Genomic DNA, 6,000 nt, shown 5'->3' on the forward strand with positions numbered 1-6,000 from the left:
GGTGAATCCTCTGGATCTGGACAAGGCAATGCTAAACTTGATCAAAAGAAGAGAAATAATCTTCTAGTAAGATGACCTAATGCTCATAACTTCAATGGTATATGCTTTACTTGCAATAAATTTGGTCATATGGCAAGTCAGTGTAGAAGTAGGATGAATAATGAAATGATGAACAACATGAATAATGTTTCTACCTTTACCAGTCAGTATTTCATATGCAATAATTTTGGATACAAGTCAAATACGTGTAGAGAAATAATGAATAACTTTCAAAACAAGAGATGCTATGCTTGTGGAATGTTTGGACAAGACTAAATTAGATGAACTTCAAACCTATGTAGAAGAATGTTGTTTGCAGAGCATGTAACAAAACCAGTCACATTGCAAAGTACTGCAGAAACAAGAATAAATCAAATGAAAAGGGAAACACAAAGGTTGATGAGATTAGAGATCAACATAAGAAGATGTGGGTAAAGAAGGATGAATCTAAGACAGATGGTGGATCTGTACCTAAATCTAGTGTAGAACCCTCATCCAATAACTAGGGCTTTTGGCCTTAGGGGAGGCAAATTCATGCAAATCTTACAATACCCCTTAATAAGATCTGTATTCAATGGATTATAGATGGAAGGAATTGAATTTCAGTTCATATCTATGATTCAGATGGCTGATTTCAGCATCTGGTAGTTGTGCAGGGCATCCGGTTTGATATCTAAAGTGTATTTATTTCAAAGTAAACTTAGGGTTTGCAAAGTTAAAAGGGTGAATTTGAGAGTTATTCTTCACTTTGTGAATAGAATTTTTGAGCCACAGAACAAGGCAATCAATATTTCCAGGTGATCAAAGAGCTTAAAGTGATCTAGCAAGTGATCTAGGCCATTCGTCAGTTAGTTAAGGTATTTCTCGAAGAGCATTTCTAAGCTTGAATTTCTAAAATTTTGAAATAGCATCCTCTTCTTCCATTGCTACACCACTAGTTGTTGAGGTCAAGGATAGAACCCATCTTGTGTTTAAGAAGCACCCTTACAAATCCATAGAGGATAACCTAGCTAGAGATTTCTCTTTCGTACCACATGAAATTTTGTATGTAGATGATGTACATGCCTATATTCATTGTGAGATCGAGGAAACCGACACTAAAGACATTTTAGATCTTTATACCGATAGTATCATGGATGGAATCAATAACCCCAAATTATAATTTATGCAGTTGCAGAGAAAGGGTTTCACCCAGTTTGTGAACTTTCAGTCATTCGATGAAAATGAATGGGTGAGGTATGTGCTGATCAGAATTCATACAAAGTTTATATGGATTGACCACTCCTATAAGATCACTTCAAAGGCAATTAGGGAGGTAACTTGTTTGAATCAAACTGGTGACAAGATAGGGCTTAATAAGGTCACAAACCCCACGGTCAACAAGTTAACTGGTGCAGAATTTGATGGGTGTTCGATGAAGATCAACACAATCAAGGATGATGATGTCAAGTTTGTTGTGATGGTCATTGGTTATAAGGTATATCAGTCTAACCGGCTGAATTTAGTATCTGACATAGCCATCCATGCAGCCTATCAGATGGTTAAATAAGATGCTCATTATGATCTGTGTAGTGTTCTGCTGGAGGAATTGATGATTAATTTGAAGAAAATTAAGCAAGACAAAAAGAATGTCTTCAAATTTGGTTCCTTGGTTATCTATCTGGCACTTTACTTCTTGGATTAGATTCTCAAAACTGGTAGAGTGTAGTGGGATTTTGATAGATCGGTGGCCCAATAGATAAAGCACAATCTTGAGAATCTTGAGAATAGGGACAATCAAAATGCTGCATTATGGGCATTCTTCAAGACTTTTCAAGACAAGATGAAGAAGAGGGTTAGAATCCCCAAGGATATTGCCAAGAAATATGAGGGAACAATCTGTTTTATGGTGAATAAAGATGAATGTCTCATGGAGGCAGTTGAGCCTCGAACCATGTGGATCATGCCTATGGGCTATGAGGTTGATGCAGGAACTTTAGATGCCTACGCACAACACCTACTGAATTATCCGGTAGACTCCAAAGAAGAAAAGTTCGAAACTTGCAAAGAAAAATCAATGGACCTGCACACCAAGTTTAGTGAACCAGCAAGGAAAAGGAAGGTGGCTAAGATAGTGGAGGAAATCCTCATTGAGGAAGGTCACTTGAGAGAGCAAGTTAGAGTTGTGAGAGATGCAAAAGAAAAGGCAAAGAAACAAAAGACTGCACTAGCTCCAGTCAAAACAAAGGTGACAAGGTCTTCTCCCGCTCTGGTTGAATCAGAACCCTTCGGTTCATTTGCTAAGGGGAAAGGTGTTCTGAGGAAGAAGTAGAAACCCCAAAGAGATTATGTTGTAATTTCCCTAGTGGTATCTGAAACTGAGTCAGATGCAGACATTCTAGAGGCCCCAAAGAAAGGAGAATTTGCAAGGGTGTTCCAAAAACCTCAATCTAGTGCTGAGAAGGAAGGGCTGAAGAAGAAGAAGTTAAAGTTTGATCTTGTTCTGGTAAGCAAGCCTAAGTGAGGATGAAAGATAAAATCTGATTTGGATGAGGCAATTGAATCCGATAAGATGGAGACCACCCAAACCAAGTATTATATTATTCATCCTTTGTCTACTCAAGTGTTAATAGATGAAATTATTAAAGATGGAAATTTGAAGAATATTTATGTATATTATGAAAATATGGATGATAAGGATAAAAGGAAGATTGAGGAAACTATAGTTTTGTATATGGATGTATTTAGTAAAGCTTTTATTGAATTAGAAAAATATCTTCCGAAAGATATGTATAGTATAATTGATGCTAGAAGAAAATCTGCAAGTCAGATGGATAGAGAAATAAAGGAAAGTGAACTGGTCAATCAGTGCACCAGTATCACTATTGAAGAAATTGATAGATTAATTTTGCTAGAAAATTAAAAAGGAATTCAGGAGAAAACACAGAGTCAACAGCCTGATGGTTGGCAGAGTAGAGGAAATAAGGAGAGAAACCATTGAAATCTGGAAAAAGTTTCTCACTGAGAACCAGCTAGTAGAATCCAATTCACATGATGTGGCCACTTAGTTAGATAATCCTCTGGTACATGATGTAAATAAGGAGGAAGACACTCAAGATATTGAAGAGCAATAAATTTAAGAATCTATAGAGGTTGAGGCAGATAAGGGAAATAAAAAATCAGATGAGGCTGAGAAAAAGGATGAGGAAAAACAAGAGAAATAGATCAAAGGGAAGGCCAAAGTAATAGAAACTCCAATCCCTATGGAAATTGACACTTCCAAAATACAAAGCCAAGGGAATTTTCCTTAGTTTAACATCAGTTTTGACAAGCCCTTCAATCAAATGTCTTTGACCAAAAGGATGATTGTTGTTGCTGCTCTCCAAGCTCAAGCTAGTAAGGAGTTAGCACAATCTATATCGGAAGAGAAGAGACTCCATGAGAAAACAGTTTCAGGTTTGGAACAGGTGGTACCAGAACTACAACTCAATGCTGATACCAGTTCATCTAGTAAGATTTAGCACCTAATAGATCACATATCCTCTTAGTTTGATTCTTTGACCAAGGCATCAACTAGGTAGGCTATGGAGAAATTCAAAGATGCCAAAGTATAAATATTTTTGCAAATTATTAGTAATGATAAGGCCTAGCTTGATAAAGAATTAAAACTTATTGATGAGGCCTTAATGGAAGGCGGTAAGATTTATAAGTCTTGTCTAGTTTTGACAAATGTTTCCATTGAAATAGAGAAGCAAATAGATAATTGCAGAGGTCAATTATCTCAGATTTCTCAGGTTTATGACCCTATGACTAACTTAATCGATAGTATTGAAGGACAAATTTTGACTATTATGGAGTAGATTAGGAATTTTTGAGAAGGAGAAGGAGAAAATGGTTAGGCGGATAGGTGAACTCCAAAACCTAATTGGTCTCTGGTTAAACACCTCAGTGTACCATAAGATGGACTATATTCAAAATATGTCTCAGGAGACTCCAACTAAGATTGCGGTAATAGAATTCCATTATTATGTTTTGAATGGTTTTGTTTCAATTTTTAAGAAATTGCGGGCAGCGTGGAACACTTATTTTAGGTTCCTTAAGGTTGCATATGCAGATTTACTTAAGTATGTACAGATTGGATCATCTAGTGTGTATATATGTATAGGAATTTTTTCCGCATGCCCTATCTTTGGCATTGTTATCAAAGGGGGAGAGATAAGGTGAAAAATGTACAGGCTGATTGTGTAAGGAGTGTATAGTTTGGTTATGTATATTTTTTGATTGTTGATCTAAGGGAGAGCCTTAGAATTATTTCAATCTTAATCCGATATATAGGTCTCACAAGTTTCAACACATCCATTTTTTACGAGTGTTGCCATCAATGCCAAAGGGGGAGATTTGTGGTAATTGACACTCATTCGGTGACTTCCGGTAGTTGCTTATTGGTCTAGGGTTGTCATTGATGGAAAATCTTCTTGGAGATTCAATTCAACGATCATGATTTCTCTTATCCAAAAGAAGGAGTTAACCGGTAATTTAGGGCTATCTCAGTAATGTTTTGGTCCAAGAAGATTTCCAATGATTGCGGTGATTTTGGTGGTTGATTTTGTGTTCTCGGTGAATGGGAAGATCCTTAGGAAGTGTGTGATCATACTCTTTTGGTCTGGTGCTATGTTTTGTTAAAGATTGAAGCCGACTTGAAGCTACACGTCATACTTCTTGAATATGACTTGAAGGAGATTATTTTTGTTAATATCGGATATATAAGATAAAATTGGCGATTAGATTTCGGTGTAATATAATTGTAGTGATAATTTTTGGTGTGATTGAGTGTAGTTTCACATGCGCATTTGGTTCATAGATAATCTAGTAGTTGACTGAGACAACAATGGATTATTTGTAGAGAAAGGACAATCAAAGATCTAGTGCTTAATCGGAACTCATTCATGCATTGTCAAATGCTACTTCAGAGTTCATTTTATTGCATTTCCTCATTGTAATCAAATCGCAAGTCAGTGAGACTTCCCTGAAGGTTGTAGCCTTCTGGGTTATTGTAATTAAGTAGTGAGCTCTAGGCAGTGAGCTTTAATGCAAGTGCATTCCCCATCTATGTAATAGTTATGTACTTTTGGCCATAGTGTATGAATATTGTGGGTTCTAGCCCCACCATGGTTTTTCCCTTTCCAGTTTTTTACGTAAAAATTCTAGTGTTATGGATCTATGGTTTATTTATTGCTTGTTTATGTTCTTTTCTATTATGCATTGCTAACCGGTGGATAAAGAATACGTTTGTGGATTTGATTTCTGATAGATCACTGATTCACGTCCCCCTCTCAGTAATTTCTAAATCTAATAATATGATTGAAACTTTTGATGAACTTTTGGTAAAATGTTTCCAATCCATGGAAACTCCTCACTTCACCTACTGTCTTAGGTGTTGGCCATGACAAGATATCCTTCACCTTTTTTGGATCCATCTTTAAATCCCGTTGGAGATTAAAAAACCAAGTTATTCAAGCTCCTCTTTCATGAAGACACTCTTCTTCATGTTGATCATCAACTTTTCATCATGCAACTTCTTCAAAACCAAGTTCAAGTGCTCCAAATTCCCCTCCATTGTCCTGCTAAACACAATATTATCATCAAGATAAACAACATCAAATTTACTAATGAAATCCTTCAATACATCAATCATGAGTCACATAAAGGTGCTTGGGGAATTGGATAGCCCAAAAGGCATCACCATCCACTCATAGAGACCTTCATTTTTCTTGAAGGCTGTCTTCCATTCACCCCCTTGCCTTATTCTAATTTGATGATACCCACTCTTAAGATTAATTTTATAGTAGAATGCTCCTCCCAAACAATCCATCAAGTCTTCAATTCTAGAAATAGGAAACATATATCTTATGGTAATCCTATTGATGACCCTAGAATCAATACAAAGTATCCATTTACCATCCTTTTTATAGCACATGGACT

Source organism: Cryptomeria japonica, chromosome 9 (assembly GCF_030272615.1).
Source record: "Cryptomeria japonica chromosome 9, Sugi_1.0, whole genome shotgun sequence".
Taxonomy (NCBI): Eukaryota; Viridiplantae; Streptophyta; class Pinopsida; order Cupressales; family Cupressaceae; genus Cryptomeria; species Cryptomeria japonica.